General features: G+C 38.6%; 1 protein-coding gene across 1 annotated transcript in view; it reads left to right on the forward strand.

The window, feature by feature from the left end:
- The window catches only part of XKR4 (XK related 4), a 288,730-nt gene that overhangs the window by 227,451 nt on the left and 38,233 nt on the right, over window positions 1–23,046 (forward strand). The window lies entirely within an intron of this gene.

A 23,046-nucleotide genomic window follows, 5' to 3' on the forward strand; every position in this document is an offset into this window, starting at 1 on the left:
TATTGACCATATGCCAATGATGTATCTTCACTTTCCTCTGATAGGCTTAATTAAAGATTCTGTTCCTTATTACTTCCTTTTGTGATGGCAGCAAAAGGCCACCTTTTAAATGTCCTTTCATATAAAAAAATGTTTAAACCCTGATTAAGTCCTTCAAAACTCAGTATCATTCCTAACAATTTGCGTAATAACCAGAGTGGCATGTTCTGTTACACAAGCAACATTAGTTTATTTCAGGCCCACAGTTTCCACTTCCCCAAATTGATCTTGGAGACCCTCTTCTCCTTCCTGTACTAGTTATGTTTATGTTAAGAGATAACAATAACAAACTACTAGCAGACAAGAATATAAACATAAATTTTTACGTGAAAATACTGCTTTGCTGCTTATTAGTAATAGTTCCACAAATTGCTAATGAGACAAGCTCATTTTCTTATACATTCAAGGGATTACTAATTTTAAAAAAAAAAAAACATGTCTGTTGGATAGTAGAAATACAGATTATGTTTTGATTTGTGATTGCATGTTATAAACTCCCCACATCATAGAGAAATAATGAAGCCACATCATTTATTCAAGCTTTAATTGTATCTTCTACAGTAGAAATCTCAGCAGAGATTATTCTTGAAAGGCGGTTATTAATACATTAAGATGTATGAGGAGTCAGGAAATGATTAGCAGATCAAATAGAAGCCTTGTCTAATGTCAAGTTACCCAGCTGCATCTTGGTCCTTAAAGGCAAGCTTTATCTACATATTTACTAGTCAGATATTTATTCAGCATTTGCAACATGTGAGGCTCATTTCTAGGAAATAGAGGAAAGAAGAGGAATTCAAAAATTAATAGCGATGGGATTCTGTTTATAGACAAGCAGGAGAAATGACACATCTATAATATAGGTTAAAATCTGGTGCATGCCACGAGAATTTTATCACAAAGGACAAGGAACAGAAAACTCCAGAGGAGTTTAGTAGAGGGAAAGCTTTTTGCATTTTTAATATTACATTAATTATTTATTGCTGTTCAATAAGTCATCCCAAAACTTGGAGGTTTAAGACAGCAAAATATTTATTATATCACAGCTACTGCAGTACAGGAGTCAAGGTATGGCTGAGCTGAGTTCCTCTGTCTCAAGGTGTCTCATGAGCTTAAGGTCAAGCTTTCAGCTGTGGCCACATTCTCATCTGTGGTCTAAGAGAGAGCACCCAAGATGGAAGTCACAGTTGTTTCATAACCTCATCTTGGATGTGTTATATTCTATTCATTAAGTCCAGTGCACACCCAAGGGTAAGACCTTACATGAGCGCATGAAGACCAGGAGGTGGGGATCACTGGGGGCTGTCTTAGAGGTTGTGGACCACAAATATACTATAGTTCTTATTTAAATGCTAACTCAGGATAACGAGATTCACTATTTTGTCTGGAGTTACCCATTTAATTTTCCAAAGCTATCTTAAATAAAAAAATTTAATAAGAATGCTGGCAAGGGGAGAAACATGCTGTATGCCTCTTGTTCAGTCTGCTATAGTATTAAAGAATCATAATACTTTTTTTCCCCCAGCCATGTCAAGCGAGGAGCTAGGAGGCAGTGTGTTTAAGTGATAGCTTTACACATCTCCTCTCCTTGTTTCCTGTTCAGAATGTTTAGTTCTGTCAAAACAGGCAGAGCTCACCTTGCATAGCTAACAAGAGTCTGTGATCATACTGAAGAAAGGACTGGAATCTGAAAGACAGCTTAACAAAGAAATGCCAGGCAGCATTATGTACCTCCTTTTCAAAGTTATGAGTTCCTCTTAGATTATTTAGATAAGGTATAAGAGAAAACTTTTACCTTTCCGAATTTCTGATTGCCCTGTTACTTTTGTGTGAGGCAGGGAGGTGAGCGGGCACCACCCTGAGGCAGGGGAGGGTCAGACCTACACGTGGGGGGGAGAGTGGAAAAAAGAATGTATTAATCTGTCCAAAACTGCATTTGTCAAAAGTCATGATTACATCTGAAGCTACATGCCTAACAGCTGAGTTACCTTCATGTCATGTGAGAAAAGAAATACATTCTTAGGTCTTACCTTGCATTCAGCAAGTGTTTTGAGTTTTTATTATGGGCCAGGTGCTAGGTCCATGGATGAAGAAGAAAAACAAATCTGAATGTCCATCGACAATGTATTGCTTTTGTACTTGGAAATCATTAGACTCCTTCAAAGGGGACCACTACAGAAGAATTCCTGATCCCCACAGCATTTTTAGTTTCTAATTTTCAAATAATTAAAACTTCATTAGAAAACAGTTTTAAGGAAGTGGTTATGCAGTGAATATACATAATTATGGCGTCAGAGAGATCTAGGCTTGATCATGGTCCTGCAAGTTAAAATCTGTGACCTTGGATTTATGAAGGCTTAAATTCCTAGAGTTATGAGAAATAAATGCTATTGAAAATCCTCTAGTGCAGAACTTGGCATAGAATAGCCATACAGTAAATAGAAGTCATCATCCTCTCTAATAAAATGGTAATATGCAAATTAACCATCACTCCGCTACATAAGCCACACCCACCAGCCAAGCCACGCCCACCAGCCAATCAGGGCGAGTATGCAAATTAACCCCAATCCAAGATGGCTACAGCCACAGAGAGCAAGGTTTCCCAGGTAACAGAGGAAGCCAAGCTTTCCATAGCCATTGCAGGCCTAAGCCTCCACTCAAGCTACAAAGTTTCAATTATAGAAGGTAAACAAATTCAAACAAATGGGGCAGAATGGAGCTTGAGAGAGCAGGCCAGAGTTGCCGGCGGCAACAGGGGAAGCAAAGCTTTCCGCACACTCTGGCTGGGCTCACCCGCTTAAGGCTACAAAGTTTCAATTGTAGAAGGTGAATTAACTGCCACAGAAATGGCTGCCGCCCCAGAAATGGCTGCCGCCCCAGGCTACAAAGTTTCAATTGTAGAAGGAAAATAAATTCCAGATACGAGGGCCTCCCCTTGGGTTGCCAGGAGGCGTGGCTGGCCTGCAAACCACCACAGGCCCCTCGCTCAGGCCGCCCCACACCCCAAGGGAACCCCCACCCTTATCTGTGACACCCTTCAGGGCAAACCAGCTGGCCCCCACCCGTGCACCAGGCCTCTATCCTATCTAATAAAAGAGTAATATACAGATTGATCATCACTGCAACACACAATATAGCTGCCCCCATGTGGTCAAAGATCCTGCCCCCATGTGGACACAAGATGGCCACTACAAGATGGCCAGCAGGAGAGGGCAGTTGGGAGGCACCCGGCCTGCAAGGGAGGGCAGTTGTGAGGGACCAGGCCTGCAAGGGAGGGCAGTTGAGAGGGACCAGGCTTGCAAGGGAGGGCAGTTGGAGGTGATCAACCCTGCAGGAGAGGGCAGTTAGGGGTGACCAGGCTGGCAGAGGAGGGAAGTTGGGGGCAAACAGGCTGGCCGGGGAGCTGTTAAGCATCAACCAGGCTGGCAGCGGAGTGGTTAGGGGGTGATCAGGCTGGCAGGCAGAAGCGGTTAGGGGCAATCAGGAAGGCAGGCAGGCAAGCAGTTGGGAGCCAGCAGTCCTGGATTGTGAGAGGGATGTCCAACTGCCCGTTTAGGCCCGATCCCACCAGGATCGGGCCTAAACGGGCAGTCGGACATCCCTCCAGGAGTCCCAGAATGGAGAGGGTACAGGCTGGGCTGAGGGACAACCCCCCGCCGTGCATGAATTTCGTGCACCGGGCTTCTAGTTATTAATAATAATAATCACACTGATAAAAATTATTACAACCTCAAGGTGTAGAGCAGCAATTTTCAACCAGTGTGCCACAAGAATTTTTAAAACATGCAATGCCTGACTATTTAGTCAGGGGCACCAACCTCTTTTCCTTTAGATTGTCAAATTTAAAAAAATGACAACAGCCCTCTGGTGTGAATTAATTCAAATTATACCTATTTTTTTTTGTCAGATTGGTAAAAATATATATTTTTTGGTGTGCCACAGAATTTTAGTAATTAGTTTATGTGTGCCATAAGATGAAAAAGGTTGAAAATCGCCAGCTTAGAGTAATATGAACCTAAAAGTTAACACAATAGAAACAAAGTAATGTTTTCCTTAGAGGCAAGCATAACACTAAGCAATATGAGGTTATTATGATTCCACTCCCACCATCACTTTTACATTTGTAATTAAAGGCTTGGTCTGGAACCCTGCACATTAAATGAATGTGTAGAATTAGGAGACTTCTCTAGAGGAATGCACTGAGAGTGATTAAAGGGCTGGAAAATCGGGCCAGTGAGAAAAGCCCACAGAAATGAAGCTACAGAGTGTGGAAAGGGGATGCTACGGAGGCTTCTAACTGATGGCTATGGAAAGGATGGTTGTTATTCATTTCATGTAGATTTTTGCAAAAGAAGCTTCTGGGTTAACAAAGGAAGTGTCAGAATCTCTTTCAAAGATATTTTGGTTGTGGGTTTGAATTACATGCTTCCCTTCTTAATTATTCTGCTCATTTCTTAACCTGTCTGAGCTATAGCTCGCTCCACAAACTCATTTGCAGAGCCATGCGAGAGCAGCTGAGAAGGTAGGCCAGAATCACCTGAAAAGCTTTGAATACCGAATTGAATGATTCATTACTAGCATCTCAGGCTGTGGGGATTCCATGAGAAACTGCAAGCACGGAAATGATAGAATGCAGCAAAGCATACAAGGAACTAAAGTAAGGGGGAAAATACAACACAGGGAAATCAGTGAAGACAATATAGCAGTAATTCAGTAAGAGGCAACAAGAGCTAAATGAGAAGTGGCAATGGGAGGAAGAGACAATGCAAAGTGGATGGATTATCTTCCCGCAACGTTGATGCACATGCAAATGTCCTTGAGATCTATGAGGTTGATAGAGGCAATATGCTAATTAAAATGGCAGTAAGTCCAGGACCATGTCCCAGTCAGTGTGTACTTTAATAATATAATCTATTAAGTCAACAACAACAATTTGAAAATTATCCTAAAACTAAATCTTGACACATAATTAAGAAACGGTGACCAGCAGAGTCAAAAGATGGTTTACTTAATCCTATATAATAAAAGGCTAATATGCAAATCGACCGAATGGCGCACTGACCATCAGGGAGCAGATGCTCAACACAGGAGCTGCCCCCTGGTGGTCAGTGCACTCCAACAGGGGGAGCGCCACTCAGCCAGAAGCTGCTCATGGCTGGTGAGCGCAGCGGTGGAGGCGGGAGCCTCTTCGCCTCTGCAGCAGCACTAAGGATGTCTGACTGCCAGCTTAGGCTGGCTCTCTGCAGGGAGCAGGTTTAAGCCTTCAGTTGGACATTCCCCAAGGGTTCCCAGACTGCAAGAGGGCGCAGGCTGGGCTGAGGGACCCGCCCCCCCCCCCCCCCGCAAAGTGCATGAATTTCGTGCACCAGGCCTCTAGTTTTGTAATAAACACTGTTCCTACTCTTCTTGAATTTTTCATCATTTTTCTTATTTGGCTGACTCTGTTACTGAAGTTTAAATGTCAGTTTTGACATGACTTCCTTTGGGAAGCAATTGCTCATCCTTCGGATTAAGTTAAGTGCTCCTTCTACGTGCTGTACTATGAACCTAAACTTATGCTAGTTCTTGCTGAATAGCCTGCCTTCTTCATTAGACTATAAACTCCATGAAGAGTGGGAATTTGTCCATTTTGTTCTCATACCCAGCACCTGGCTCCAGCGCCTGGTGCATAGGAAATGCTTAATTAATATTCACTGAAGGAAAAATGCTTTATAGTGTAAGACAGACTTTTTAATATGCATAATTCTTGTCAGATCCAATCAAAATCACAAGTTCTGTCTCATGAGGTAAACTGTATCCCCTCACCACAGAGGGTCAGGAACAGATTTTTTGTTACTCCGTTCACTTGAAAGACAAGAGGTGTCAGTTGTGGTAATGGGAGCAAACCTCTTTCCCCTCAAGCAGCTCCACTATTGAGAGCAACCCCCAATCCCTACAGGATCCAAAATACACATCTGTGCCCTCCAGGAGCTCAGCAGGAGGGATCGTATTTGTATTAGCATATACAACTGATTGGCAATTAATTTGATTTTGCACCTGCTTAGAATCACTTCAGGGCATTGCCTTGCATCCAGAAATCAATTTCCTTAAAGTACAGCTTTCAAAAACAGGGTTGCCTCTCAAATGGCTGCTCCCACTTCCATGAGCAAAAGTCACATTTACATCCTGTAAGCATTATTAAATCACTTGTTTTAGACACATGGGCAGGTTGCCAAGTCAGACATCATAATCATTATTATAGCTAACCTCTCTCGAAGATAATATAGGCCAGAACATGGGCTTAACACTTTATAGACATCAACTCCCTTTAGTCTCAGGATGATTCTGTAAGTTGGTATTATCATTATGTACATTTTACAGGCCAGAAAACAAGCACAGAGAACTCAGGGATCTTTCTGAGGCATCCTTTCCCTGTATGCTGTAATGAAGACAGCTGAGGTGCCCCTTTGTCTTTAAATCAGCACAGATGCCCTCAACAGAGCCACATACGTGGCATCAAATAAGTGGCAGAGTCAAATATGAACTAATCTGACACCAGCAGCCAAATGCTGGCCTGGTTCTTCTACCACAAACACTGAGGTTTGTTTCAACCACATGTCAATATCACAGAGAATAACCAACCACAAAGTCGGGGGGGGGGGGGGGAGCTCCTAATATGTAATTAGTTTTTCAGAATTTGTTACTTTTATTCACCACTAAATCCTTCGAAACTGGCACATGTTAGGCACCAATTAAATACTTGTTGATGGAATGCTCTCCCTGTGAATGGACCTGCACAAATCCCTGACCCTCAGCATTGTTCTCAGTCATTCCAACCCAAGTTGCCTGTTGCAGAGAGTACAAAGTGTAGGCCACAGACATTGATATTTTCCCTTGGTCTCTGCATTGTGTTTTAAATTTTTTAATTAACTTCCCAGATTGAAAAAGTGGAATATTTTACATAAAAATCTGGACTTAATTCTCATGAAAAACTGGAAGAGTGGGCATCCTCTACCTGTATCCTGTATCGAAGACAACCGAGGTGCCCATTGCCTTTAAATCAGCATACAGACCCTCATTCGCTAGCCATTTATTTTCTAACAACCAAGCAGCCTCTGGTTGATATTACTTGCCTGGCCCCTGGAGGCATATAGTAAGCTCAGATCCGGGCTAAGATTCTGACCTAAAGTTAGGCCATCCATGATTTCAAAAGTCACAGAAAATAGCACCAACCATTGCTTAGCTAGAGGTTGATTTCTCACCCTTTGAGAATTTAGTCTTAGAATCTGTGTCTGCCCAATTGTTCATTTCAGTCTATTCACTCGCTACTAGACTCTCTCACTATCTTGCTTGTGACTACCAACCTAAGACGAATGATTATCAGATGGAGACCTCTAGTCCTGAGCCTCTATTTCCTTTAACATCTCCACCTATATGTCTTGGAGACACCTCCAATTCAGCATGCCCAAACCTGAAAGTGCATCTTCCTTCATAGTCCATATGTGTCAGTGCCATCTTCTCACTCATCAGCACCAGAAATCTGGGATGATTCCCCCCTTCTCTTCTCACCTCATTGAAACACTGAGACCTGATGATCATCTCTCTTAAATATTTATCAAGCCGATATCTCTTCACCATTCACTCTGCTGCTTCCTAGTTTGAGCTTTATAGCTCTCAGCTGACCCTCTGTAGTAGCCATTCTGCTGTCCAAGGCTTCTGCAAGGGCAGCCTGCACAGAAACATCGGAGTGGTCAAGCTGAAAATTAAATGTAATTGAGTCACCCCAGCTGCTTGTAACCAATAGGGACTTTCCTTTTTTCTTCAATATAGCATAGAGGCTCTCGGTGCTTGGAGCCCTCCACCCCTACCCCACCTCCAGACCGAATTCCCATCACATTTTACGTCCTTCTTGATTTCCCAGCAACACCAAAGTGCTTTGAGTTCCCCAGGTAACAAGTAGATAAATGATAGAAGCTATCTCTAGGGTGATACAAACATAAATAGGTAGAGACTATTGTAAGGTATTTGTTCATAAACAGCAGTAGAGAAGTCTATAATTTAGTCAAAAAGAACATAACTTTTCAAAGTTAGATACAGGTAGGAACAATTGCAGAGTTTATTTTGCTTCAGTAATGCTAATTTAACTCCTTTTCTTCCTTTTGCCTTTGCCTGGATCACTTTTTTCTCAGTGTTCTAGACTTGGTTCAGGTAACTTCTCTCAGAAGGCTTTCCTAAATTTGTAGCATTACACACCCCTGACCCCCCTGGATGTGTCTCTCTTCCTCACACACATGCATGTAGAGGCTGAGTTTGGTTCTCTAAATGTATGTTCCCCTAAGAGCCTGTCCTTACATTTACCAGGGAACTTAATAAATAATATTTTAATTACCTTCTTTACATTTATATCTCCCTTATTAAAACTTGTGCATGCTTAAAGGCAAAGCTATGTATTATTCTTCTTCGATTCCCCAGAAGTAAGCAAAACTACTGAATGAATGAGTGAGTGAATGAATGAATGAGAAAACAAATAATGACACCAGAAACTTAAAAACGTGGATCAGAAACTAAGAAAGAGTTTGATATACAGAATAATGTAATAGTGAAATCAGTTGATGTTTTTACCACTCTCCAATCATGAGACCAACCCAAATTGTGCTAAAAAATTGAGCAGTTGGATACACTTTCTTTTTGTCCAAAAGTCTTAGTATCTTAGACAAAAGAATAGTGTCACTCTATCATACAGATAAATTGATTTTTTAATATTGACTCACTTTCTGTAAATTCATAGATGATGTAATAACATTTGAGGAATAATAATTTCCTACCACTGTCTACAGTTGCCATTCACAGCAAATCATTTACCAGAATTTTCAGGTAGTAAAACCAAATTAGCTCAGTGCTACATATAAAATATGGTAATTGTTAGTAACAGTCTTTTAGATTATTACTGTAATACTATATTTTGCATTCATATAAACATATATTTAGATAATAGCAGCATTATTGAATTTGATGTTCAGCACTTACCTTAAAACAGCTGTAAACAATGTCCCACCGTATATAGAATAGACATCCAATTACTGGAAGAGATGTGCTCAAAATAAAGTATATTAGAGGATTATTACAAAAATGGCTAAAAAAATAAAAAGATGTATTAACTCTAAAGTATATATGGATATGAGCAAGTATAAAAAGTTGACATATTTTATTTCATTAATTAAAATCTATTCTTAACTGTAAGTTGAAATTTTTGTTACAGGCCAATATATAGTACAAGGGGGACAATTCTCTCCATTTCCATAAAATTAGCATGATATAAAGGTTTATTGGTCATACACACTCTGTGTAATAAGCTCTTTGGAACTGCCTGTATTTAATTTTAGAAGGACTAGTTATTTCCAACTAAATAATAGGCTCTCTCAAACAAATGTTCTTGAACAAATGTCTTATCCAAAAGTCTCTACCTACTTAATGGTTATATCCTCCCAGAGATATCATTTGTTTACTCCTCCAATAACTGTTTATTAAGCCCTTAGTATGTGTTCCAAGTTTATGATGGTAAAAAAAAAAAGAGGCATGGTCCCTTCTCTTGTAGCTTAGAATCATTATCTCAGCTCTGCAGATGAGCTAATTGAAAGACCAATACTCAGTTTCTCATAATGGGGCTGCTATAGGAAGTCTCTAAGTGCAGATTATCATTTGTGTGAACTGAATTTTATTGAGACAAATAGAGTGTTGTGTAATTTTTTCAGTCGATTAAAACTGGATAAGGCTTGTGTAACTTACTGTGCCTTTAAAACATTTGTAGGGCCTGGCCGGAGTGGCTCAGTAGTTGAGAATCCATCTATGAACCAGGAGGTCACAGTTCAATTCCCGGTCAGGGCACATGCCCAGGTTGTGGGCTCCATCCCAGTGTGGAGCATGCAGGAGGCAGCCCATCAATGATTCTCTCTCATCATTGATGTTTTATCTTTCTTTCCCTCTACCTTTCTTTCTGAAATCAATAAAATATATTTTAAAAAATATTTGTAGGACTTCTGCTTCTGGGAAGATATATATACACATATATACATATATATGTAATATATATAAATATATACATATATACATATATATATTCTCACTAAATACAATTACTCTGGAAATGATATACAAAATAAAATAAATATTTGAAGGCTCTGAAAGGTATAGAGAATAAGTGAGACTTAGTAGAGACCTTGGTACACAATGAACAGCACAGCAGTGAGTTTCCTGAGTTTTCTTTGTGCCCCATATATTCCAGAATTTAAGCCTGGCAACCTGGAAATGCTACCTCTAGCTAAATGACCAAGATTGAGGTATCCCTAGCAAGACAGAAAGCTTTTAGATAATAACTGCTATACTCCAGCCAAACACCACAGATAGTACTCCCATCCCAATCCTACTTACACCAGCAAGGCTAAGTGGGGAAGCTAGACTTCCCTCTCATCAGATTGTAACAAATTGTCCAAATCCCATCACAGTGGTATTGGAGAAGATGAGTAGGGAACCTGGACTTCCTTCCCCACCAGGCAGTGATCAGTTCCATCATCTTAACCCCTCTCCATGTCAGCAGAGACCCCATGTGGAGGCTGGACTTCCACTTCCACTCAGCAGCCTCCTTCTGTGAAAATCTAACAAAACATGTACAGGACTTTGATACTGAAAATCACAAAACACTGATGAAAGAAAGCAAAGAGAAAAAATCAACTTAAGTCAAAAATTATACAAAAATTAAGTCAGGATGGGTCATAGTCTTACATGTATAATGCAAAACTATAAAACCTTTAGAAAAAATATACATGAAAATCTTTGTGATCTAGAGCTAGACAAAGAATTTTTAGACTTAACACCAGAAGCAAATACATAAAAATATTGATAAATTAGACTTCATAAAAGTTAAAAACTTTTGCTCCATGGAAGACCCTGTTAAAGGGATAAAAAGACAAGCTAGAAACTGGGAGAAGATATTTGCAAACCACAAACGAGTTAGTATCTAGTAAACATATAGATCTCTCAAACTCAACAGTAAAAAAAAAAAATCCAACTAAGTCATGAGGAAAGACAAAGAGCATTTTGCCAAGAGATATATAGATGGCAAATAAACACATGAAAAGTTCAACATCATTAGCCAGGAGGGAAATATAAATTAAACCCACAATGAGATATTACCATATGCCTATCAGAATGGTAAAATAAACAATAGCTATTACACCAAATGCTGGTAAGATAACAAGAAACTGGATCCCACATACATTGCTGGTGGGAATTAAAATGGTACAATCTCTCTGTAGAACAATTTTGCAATTTCTTAAAAAAACTAATTATGTAAATTCCATAACCCATAATTGCACCCCTGGGCATTCATCCTAGAGAAAGGAAAACCTATGTTCACATAAAAAGCTAGATATAAGTGTTTATAATAGCTTTCTTCTTCATACTCAAAAACTGGAAACAACCCAGATTTCCCTCAACTGGTCAATGGCTAAACAAACATATAATTCCATTTACATAACATCCTTGAAAGGCCAAGATCATCCAAATGTAGGACAGATTAGTGGTGGCCTGCGGTCAAGGAGGGGGTAGAGATAGAGGGAAGAGGGTATAACTATAAAAGGACAATATGAGGGAAACATATAAATGAAACAATTGTGCATCTTGATTGTATCAATATCATGATTTTGTACTATAGTTCAGTAAGCTGTTACCATTAGGGGAAACTGAGGAAAGGGCATACGGGTTCTCTGTGTATTATTTTTTACAGCTGCATGTGAACCTACAGTTACCTCACAATAAAATGTTTAATTTTAAAAGGTATTTGTAAAGGTGTTTGATTAAGTAATAAAACAAATGTAGTTAAAGGAACTGGACATTTATTAAGTGGGAAAATAATTAGGGTTGCCCACAATGAAGTTTAGTCTTCACCATGAGATAAAGCAAAATGCTATTAGATGAGAGAAAGAACAGCGGAGGGCCTCTGTTTGCTTTCTATGTATAGAAAGAAGCTTATCTAGTGATTTTAATTGACAGAATTTCTTTAATCCCCAAAACAACATTAGACTCTGTAATTTTATATATATAGATTGAGTGCAAATTCACTTCAAGTTGAAAGGAATTCAGAATCAGAGCTCAAAATGTTCTTAAATGCCAGTATTTAATAATATCAGTAGCCACAACTGAAGATCAATTGCCTTGGACTCCTGAGATTTCAGGAATCTTTAGCTTGAGGACTCCTCACGTTGTATCTATTATTTTGAATATGAAGTGTGCATGCCTGTGCCTATACTGTCAGAGTGAATCCTTTGTTGGCATTTACCAAAAGCATCTGAGGGATAGATTGTGTATGCAACTTCTCAACCTTGTGAAAGTTTTTTAGTACTATAGCCACATACAGTAATCTGAAATTGTACTTTTCAGTTCCTCGCATAAACATTTTTTGTAGTAAACTTTCTTCATCGTCATATATTTCCTTTGATATTTTCTAACTGTATTCTTGGGGAAGCTAATGAACTACTCAAGGAAAACTCACTATTATAAGATGCATTTCTTGGGGTTGCTCAACTGTACTATTCTGGCATCTGATTCTTCATGGACTGGAAGAGCAAATCATTGATGGTTAATCCAATCATGACCACATAATATTATAGGCTGTAGCATTTTCCTCTTCCTATAATTTAAAATGCCATCTCTCTATGGTTATGAAGGCTAAATTTTATCCTAGAGGAGGCGATCTGCAATCTAAACATTGACTTGTGTGTATGTGGTGGGTGGAGAGGACAAGAGGAAGCTTGTCTTTGCAAAGTGTAGTACTTAATAGCATAAGCTCTGGAGCCTGACTGCATGGGCTGGAACTCTAGCTCCACCATTCATTTGCTGTGTGACTTAGGACAACTATTTAACCTCTCTGTGCTTCATTTTCTTTACCTGTAAAATAAGAACAATTATAGTACCTACCTTCTAGGTCTTTGTTGAAAATTAAATATTTGTAAAGCTCTTAAAACACACTTGGCACAAAGTAGGTACTCTACAACCTGCATATTTCTTTGTCCCTGGGCTGTTGTAAAACACCTACTCCTTGTATCCAGTCTAACTTTGTCTCCAACTAGAAAAAGGCAGATAATGGTGGGGTGCGGGTAGGGGTGTAGTATGGGGAAGCTGCACGGGTATTGGCAGTAATGTTTAGGGTAAACTAAGTGGTGGGTAGTTGAACATACATACATTTGTATATTGTTTTGTGAATATGAAACCATTTATGAGAGAAATCTGAAGTTCTAAGAAAATTTTATTTATCAGAGAAATTACATTAATTGCATTTTTATTCCAATTTCTTCTAGAAAGCTTCCTAATCTAACTGACTCCCTTGACCTTATTTTGATCAACTTTTCCATGAGAAGGCCATACTTGATCCTTTAAAATCTAAACTCCTTTCCTTTTTGACGTTATCCCCGTCCTAATGTCAGAGAAGGACAAAGAAAAAGATGATCATGGACAACATGTTTTCATATGAGTCTCTCTGTGGTTCACCCAAGGCCTCTCACAGCAAGATAGATTCTTCACGCACCTCCCCTCCTTCCTCATCAACTTAAGTCACTGATCACTGCCCACCTTCTGCGTACAATCTTCAGGGAGACCAACTGGCTCTTAAAAAAGTATTGCTTTTTAGTTTACAAAACATTTTAAAATTTATATTTACAATACAAATTTACTTTTGTAATTATCTGTGGTACTTTTTTTTAGAATAGCATTGTCTTCTTCCCAACCAAAGAATTATTTTATCCATTCAAAATACTGAGACAAAAATATATCACAGAGGAAAAGAGATAAACATCTATAAATGCAATTGATTTATAATATCTTAAATATTAGTTAATTAACAAGCTTTGCCTTGGAATTATAATACATTATAGAAGTTTTTTTCATTAATGGCATACAATAATAGTGAATCCATGCAGAATACATTAAGTGAAGTCATTTCACAGTTTTTGCTTATAGAATCCAGGAATTCTTTTTTAAAAATATGTTTTTTTTTTATTTCAGGGAGAGGGAGAGAAAGATAGCAACAGCAATGATGAGAATCATTGATTGTCTGCCTCCTGCATGCCCCCCACTGGGGATCGAGCCCACAACCTGGACATGTGCCCTGACTGGGAATCGAACCATTACCTCCTGGTTCATAGGTTGATGCTCAACCACTGAGCCATGCCAATCAGGCCAGAAGTTCTTTTATTATAACTATGACTGAACAATGATTAAAATTGGAACAGACAATAATAGGAAATCATTAATTTGAGTTTATTCACTTTTATGTAATCTTATTTTTAAGTCTACTGATTTAAGTGAAGTCTCCCTTCTTATTATTCTATTGGTCATTCCTCTTATAACTGAAGAGGAATTTGGTTTCTGTGAGTCTGTATTTCCCCTAGAGAAAAAGGCATTGTCCTCTCTCCAAAGGGAAAAACATTCTTCAAAGGAATGAAATCTTTTGGAAAGGCAAGCATAATCAAAAGGATTTAAAAGGAGAGAACAGTACTAATTGCATGATATAGAATAGACAGTCAACAAATACTTATTGAATGAAGAATACAAGGGAGTGATAGAAAGCAAGAGTCTAGTTCTTTAAATAATTAACCCTAACCAAAGAAAAATATAATTCAAGAGAATATGCTTCTCTTTTTATTTAAAATAGCTTACATTAAAAATATATAAATAATGTGAAATATGTTCAACTTATATGTACATTAAATAAAATTAACAGTGAACTATAATATAAATCTACAGTATATTTTCTCTCTGTTCACTAAAACTTATAACATAACTGAATCAGCTGTGAAGGGAGTCTTCCTAGTTTAACTTTTTGCTGATTTGAATAATCCTACCAGTGGAAAAGAATTAAATGCAGCTTTGAAAATATCTCATGAAAGAACTTAATGTGAATTTGAAAACCTTCATTTGGGTTGTTTGTGCTTGATACTAAACTTTTGTCTGTAATTTTACATATATATATGTGTGAGATATATATATATATATATATATATATATATATATATATATATATATATATATATATATATATCTCACACATATATAAGCAAATGGCATTCAAGACAGTTTAGATATTAGTTAATTAGATAAAATCCAACCATAGCATACAAGCCAGATTGAAAATGAGATTCCATCATGAGACTGTGCACAATCTCATGTGCACAGAATAAAGTCTTAAGATTTTTGTTTTATCGTTATTAGTCACCATACAACGTGTTTGTGAACAATCTCCTGTGGATGTATTGGACTTACGTGTGTAAATCTGCTCATGGTAATGGGATATCCAGCCACTCGGTATGGTGAAGATGAGCCCCATTGTGTTTCTACTTAACAGCTTTTTTCTTTGTTCAGGGGAAGAACAGTTTAATTTGAAAATATTTTGCACAGTTACACTGCACCTACTTACTTAAGCCCCAGAGCTATCCTTAACTTCCAAGACAGTATGAGGACAAGACTGCATGCCTAGCTTTCCCTTTCCTGACATGCAAAGTGGGGTTAATCTTGCACCCCATCATATAACTGCTGATACCACAAAAATCAACGAGTTCACTACACACACACCTAAGTATACTTACAGACACTTCTAAAAGTCTAAGGAACGTTCATGCTTTTGAACACAGGGCTATTCACACACATTCACACAGAAGTCTTAGCTGGTCAAAACATGCCCCCCATCAGTCTACCTGAGTGTGGACCAATCCTATCATTAGTGCCAATTGCTCAGGACCTTCTGAAGATGCACACATTTTATCTGGGCTAAAACATTCAGTCCACTTATAAGGTTAATATATTGGTTTGATGACACATTAACTAGGATTAGTTTGAATTGCCAACTCATTATTATCCACTAGAGGCCCGATGCATGAAATTCATGCAAGGGGCTCAGCCCTCGCATCTGCCTCGGCCCTCACAGCCCCGGTTTTGTCCAGCAGGTCGTCCGGGAGGACATCCAGAAGGACATCCGGAAGGTCGTCCGGCTGTCCAGTCTAATTAGCATATTACGCTTTTATTTTATAGATTGTGCCCTAGACAGAGGAGGGGTCTCCTTCCTTAGAATGCAGGACAGTAGAGGAAAGCACCCATGATGAGAGGAATCACATTTGAAGTTTAAGGCATTTCTTGAAGCCTGTGAGTCCCCTACAGGTGGGATGCGGAGAGCAGAAAGATGCCAGCATATGACTGCAGCAGAAGGAAAGGAACTCCCAAAGCAAATGTAGCCCATTTCATAGTTTTACCAATGGCTAGACCTAGCAGGCATCCTAACTTTTTTAAATCTTTATTGTTGAAAATATTACAGATGTCCCCTTATTCCCCATTGACCCTTTCTAGCCCGCACCTGCCCCCCTCCCAGGCCTTCACTACACTATTATCTGTGTCCATGGGTTATGCATATATGCATATGAGTTCTTTGGTTAATCTCTTTCCACCCACCTATCCCTACCTTCCCTCTGAGGTTCCACAGTCTAATCCATACTTCTATGTCTCTCGAACTATTTTGTTCATCAGTTTATTTATTCTTTATCTTCCACATCTGAATGAGTTCGTGTGATACTTGTCTTTCTCTGACTGGCTTATTTTGCCTAGAATAATATTCTCCATATCCCTCCATGCTGTTTCAAAGGGTAAAAGATTCTTCTTTTTTTACTGCTGCATAGTATTCCATGGTGTAAATGTACCACAGCTTTTTTTATCCACTCATCTACTGATGGGCACTTGGGCTGTTTCCAGATCTTAGCTATTGTGCTGCTGTGAACGTAGGGGTGCATATATTCTTTCTGATTGGTGTTTTGAGATTCTTAGTATATATTCCTAGAAGTGGGATTATTGGGTCAAATGGCAATTACATATTTATTTTTTTGAGGAAACTCCATATTGTTTTCCATAATGGCTGCATCAGTCTGCATTCCCACCAGCAGTGTACTAGGGTTCCCTTTTCTCCATATCCTCACCAGCACTTGTCATTTGTTGATTTGTTGATGGTAGCCATTTTGACAGGTGTGAGGTGATACCTTATTGTGGTTTTAATTTCCATCGCTCTGATGATTAATGACCTTGAGCATTTTTTTCATATGTTTCTTGTCCTCTGTATGTCCACTTTGGAGAAGTGTCAATTTAGGTCCTTTGCCCATTTTTAAATTGGATTGCTTGTCTTCCTTTTGTTAAGTTGTATGAGTTCCTTATATATTTTGTATATTAACTCTTTATCAGATGTATCATTGGCAAATATTTTCTCCTATACCGTGGGCTCCCTTTTCACTTTTGCTATGCAGAATCTTTTTATTTTGATGTAGCCCTATTTGTTTATTTTCTCTTTTGTTTCCCTTGCCCTAGGAGACGTATGGGCAAACAAGGCATCTTAACTTTTTAATCCTCTTAAAATATATACTTAGCCAAAACCGGTTTGGCTCAGTGGACAGAGCGTCGGCCTGCGGACTCAAGGGTCCCGGGTTCAATTCCGGTCAAGGGCATGTACCTTGGTTGTGGGCACATCCCCAGTAGGGGGTGTGCAAGAGGCAGCTGATCGATGTTTCTCTCTCATCGATGTTTCTAGCTCTCTATCCCTCTCTCTTCCTCTCTGTAAAAAATCAATAAAATATATATATTTAAAATATATACTTAGAGGTGTTAGCTGCCCCTGAAACCTTCCAGCTGATCCTCAAAGAGCTGCAGGTGTTCGTTTTGAGGATAAAAAAAACACATAACATTCTGTAAAATTATCTGCACTCTGAGCTGCCCCAAACAAGCTGCCCTGTTACAAATCACTCTTTGTTGCAGCATATTTTTGTCAAACGCTACATATTTATCAAGTACACAGTTTTTCTTACATATGCAAATCTATTATCTCTATGTTAATCTTTAATGTGCAAGCCATTTTATGCATCGGGTTTTTAGTGAACCATATAATATATTCAATCAGAAGCGTTTTTCTTATTAAGACAAAATAGCAGGTTCTCCCTTCACACCAAATGCCTAGGTGCCTTATTTTACAGTGCTTCTATTTTAATAACAGTATTTGTTTAGCCAACCAAAAAGTAACCCTTGATTTCTGCAGTCAAGAAACGAGTGTGTCACTGGTCTTACAGCTCTGCTAAGAATACTCCACAGATGTGCTTTTTAAGTAAAGAGGGATTTAAAAATAAATCTATTTGACAAGTTGCTGATCAGAAGCCTATATTTAACACAACCAAATTAGAATGGTGTTGTACAAAAGTTGAAGTTTATCCTGGAAAATTCCTGAGATGTGCTCCAATTTGACCTCAGAAGTCCTTTTCCATTAGTTTGGAAAGACATTTGGCTCCCTTTTTTGTACAACTCCAAGAGGACTTTTGTTCCATGGTCTTTGACCTCCAACCCCACACATGCAGAATTTATTGCCAAGCATATAGGAGCAGAAATGGCCTGGTCCTTAATATTGCTCAGATTCCTACCAGTGCTGTATATGATGTAAGGCAAGATTTATTTTTTTCTAAAAGCCAAATAGGCAACTTTATGTAATCATTAGATAAATACATTTTTGCAAATAAGATTATGTAATAAACTGCAGCCCTTTAAAGTTGCATACATTACAGTGGGTCTGATACTGCAGCTCTCTGTAATGGGGAACATTGTTTAAACTCTAGCCTGAAGCAGGAGGCCTCATTAAGACAGCAGCAGAGAAAATCCATGTTTCTTGCCCCCACAGAGGCTCCTTCTACGCCTTCTGAACTGCAGACACCTGGGCACATGCAGCTTGCAGGTTGTCATTCACAATCACACCATCAGAAAACTAGCCGAACTGAGTCTCCACTTTTGGGGCTAAATCCTTTATCTCTTGTAGGTCTTCATCCTGCAGGACAAATTTAAAAATATATATGGAAAGCACGGGCTTCATGCAACACATAGGAATAATACACAGTTTGTTATGCTGTCACATTCAGTTGCGAAGCTATTTATAAAAACAACTAAGTCAAAGAAGTGTTCTCTATTCTAAACACCACCCCCCCACCCCAACACCCCCCCCCCCACACACACACACACACAGAAAGAAATGGCTCAGTCCCGTGCTTCTATGACAACAGTCACAGGGTTCAGGGGTGGTCACCATGCAAATCACTTCTCTTCTCTGAGCCTCCATTTCCCTCTCTGCAAAGTAAAGGTGTTAGACTTGATTATCTCTATGCACCTTTCAAGTTTCAAGAGTTGATTGATCCAAATACCATAGAAGGTCCAGCTGCTAGATCATCTGAGCCCCGGGCCTGTGCGCTATGAACGGGCTCTCAGACACACTCTTCTGTGCTCAGAATTATTCATTACTCTCATTTCTATATCTTCCATTCCTAGTTTCCTAAACAAGGGGAAAAAAAAACACCTATGTTACAAAAGTTATGGGATTTGCTGTTTCTGCTCAGAATTCAACACAGAGATTGAAGATTGAATATGTGTTCTTCACAGTAAAAAAAAAAAAAAAATTGTAGAGGAAGTAAGTTGTGCATGAAGGTATTGAAAGCAGGTTTCTGATAGCCAACCTGAATAAAGAAATGATTTTAGCAAGCAGCTTATTCAATCTGCTATATTAAGAAGGGAAGTATCTAGCCCAAATCAAATTTAGAAGTTTACGTGTGATTTTTGAGTCAGGGTTGCAATAGTCTACAGCTGATAGTCTAAGGATTCTGATCTAATCTGAAGTGTTTATAACCTGAATTCAAAGCTTCTTTTATTGTAATTAGATTCCTAGCTACCTACATGGTCATTTTAGAGCCTCATTGTAAAGAAATCCAACCAGTCCCCCAAAATCATATGGATCTGAGAATGTGAATCATATAAAGAGGAGGAACAAACACTTGTCGAGTGCCTACAATGTGACCCAGACAATGCTAGCTACTATACATACATTGTTTTATTTATTGGAAGGCTGTCTAGGTCAAGTCCATCTAAACTATTCAATAACAATAAGATGTAAGCATGTTAGTTAATCTGTATATACTTCAACTTCCTCATTTACAAAACAGGGATTTTAAATAATACCTACTTCTTGGGATAGCTAACTATCCCAAGAGGATTAAATGAAATAATGCTATATAATGATTAAAACACATAGAAAATACCCAAGCCAACTTAGCAAATAATAGGTCTATGTTTATTATAATTTTGACTAAGCATTGTTTTGCATGTGGTTCACTGATAAGCCCCACTGGTGATTTAAATGCATCAACAATAGGAATAAGACATTTTAAAAAGAAAATGTTAAGTGAGTTACAAAGAGCAAAGAAGCAGGAATGTGAAGAAGCATGGGTTATCCTTTCAAGAAACTACGATGAATGGATTAGAACTGAAAAGGCCCTGGGTATAGCCATGAGAGAAGACGTGAGAGTTGGCAGCTGAAGAGGGAGAGAGGGTGGATCCACAATGACTGGGTGAGTGGCACGCCAGGGGCATATTATCAGATTTAAAAAGTTAACTTAGTATTGAACTCACTTCAAAGGGGAACACCAAACAATAAACTAAAGCAATGCACCAAAATGCATGGTCAGGGAACAGTGACTCAGAACAGGTCCCTTGCTGGCCTAAAGGTGAATAAAATATGGAAATAGGAGGCAAACACAAAGGGAGGATAAAAAAGAGAAGCTTATCAAAGAAGGTACCAAGAAATGAGTCTGTCCAAATGAATTTAAAGAAGGGATCAGTGGTCTTCTATGCCAGCTACTCTGTCCTATTATATGCATAAAGGAAACCCTCTGGTCAAAAACTCATAAAATATTGGAACAACTGTATTTTAAACTGTTGAGGCCTCTCTGAGTTGGCAGGAACAAAAGGACAAGAGAGGTACAAACAGCAGGGAAGCATAATCCAGAGCAGTGAGTATGAAGCCAGGTTTTAGTCCGAGGACATCTGCTCATTTCCAGTTGCAGAGAACCTGACTTTCAATGAGCCCAAGTAGTGAAGAGGGCCAATCGGAGGTCCCCATGGAAAGCCAGAACTGCCAAGGGTGGGGAAATCAGAGCAGAGAGGTGGTGGGAATGGAGGAAATGATCTTGCATAGGGAACCTGCATGGCTCAGCCGAGACTCCGAGCAGAGAAGCCAACAGGATTAAAATGTCTCCAATAAGAACTTCCAAGCACCTGCTCACTCTGATATAAATGTGTCTTAAATTCACATTACCCATGGGACATACAAAGCCTCAAGCCAAAAATGTAAATGGAAGTGGGATAGGTTGATTTTTTTTCCCCCTCTAAGCACTTGTCATAAAGAAACACAAATACACTATAAACCCATGCCTCGAATAATGTCCACATATACACTCCCAAAGAGCATAAGCGCCCTCCCAGCCAAAATTCTCTAAACAGACTAGGAAATCAACCACCATGAATGAGAGGCAGAAGTCCTCAGAAATAGACCTGCAAAGGGGGCAGCCATTGGAATCGTCAGAGTCAAAATACAAAATAGGCAGTTTTAGTGTTTTCGAAGAAGTGCAAGCAATGTGCAGAAGCAAGAGGCAATCCGGTAGAGCAGGACCAATAGAATGTATAGAAGTGAAACATTAAAAAATTAAAGTTAAAATCTCAATGACTGGCTTAAGCAGCAGATTAAATACAGCCAAAAAAAGTGAAATGGGAGAGAAATCTAAAGAAATGCAACACAAGGAGACAAAGACATAGGAAACCTTTTTCAATGTTAGAGTGTGTAGTAAAAAAAGAGTTACCACATATTTGATTGTAGTTCCAAAAGAATGAACTGAGCATCTCTGATATATCTGTTGGCCATCTTGTATGTCCATCTTGGAAAAGTGTCGATTCAGGTCCCCTGCCCATTTTTTTTAACAACGAATATCTACATTTTCACAAACTTTTTCCTATTTACACAATGCAACTGAAAATCCTTTTTCTTTACCTGCTTATTAGATTTTGTATGACAAATTCCTTTTGAGTCCAACAGTACATACATTGTAAATTTTTATAGAGATTGCTAAATTGTCCTCCAAAATGTCTGTGGTGATATATAAATATATGAATTAGTTGAGTGGAATTTTCACAATTACATAAACTATGTAAAGAAAGGACAGGCATTTCTGATCATTGGACAGTAACATATCTGAATGACCCTGAGAACAGATACTTATTGCTCACCTTGCATGACTTCACTCTGAATTTTTATTTTGACCCAAATTTAAGTAATTTCACATCAGTTCTGATCCTAATCTAATATCCAGCAGGCAAATTCTGTTCTCTCAACTTAAAAATAAATTTATTTTACTAGGAGTTATTATGTTCACATAAATTGTGTATTTAGTGATAAGAATACCTTTCTTCATAAAATGTAATGTTTTATTTGTGACAACAGACTTGTCCGTAGGAAACATTAACAACATAAGATAAGACTAAGGTTGATGTAGGCAAAATGACAGACGAGGAGGTCCCAGCCCCCTGAGATCTTGACAATTTTTAAGTCAAATTGTTTGTATTTTGTTGTTCAGTTGTATGAATTCTTTATATATTTTAGATGTTAGCCCCTAGAGAAAGTATCTTTTGCAAATATTTTCTTTCATTAAGTTGTTTGCCGTTGTGTTTCATTGTTGGTTTCTTTTGCTGTGCAGAAGCTTTTTAGTTTGATGCAGTCCCATTCATTTGTTTTTGCTTTTACTTCCCTTGACTTTGAGGTCAAGTTCACAAAACCCCTCTGAGATCAAAGTCCATAAGTTGGTGGCTATGTTTTCTTTTATGTATTTTGCTGTTTCAAGTTTTATTCAAGTCTTGAATCAATGTTGAGTTAATTTTTGTGTTTGGTGTCAGCATTCTGGTTTCATTCTTTTGCACGTGGCTTTCCAATTTAGCCAATACCATGTATTGAAGAGACTTTCCATCCCCCATTGTATGCTTCTGGCTCCATTGTCAAAAAGTAGTTGCCCATATATGTGTGGGTTTATTTCTGTTCCATTGATCTGTGTGTCTGTTTTTCTGCCAATACCTTTCTGTTTTGCTGACTGTAGCTTTGGA

The sequence above is a fragment of the Cnephaeus nilssonii genome (assembly GCF_951640355.1).
Source record: "Cnephaeus nilssonii genome assembly, chromosome: 18".
NCBI classification, from domain to species: Eukaryota; Metazoa; Chordata; class Mammalia; order Chiroptera; family Vespertilionidae; genus Cnephaeus; species Cnephaeus nilssonii.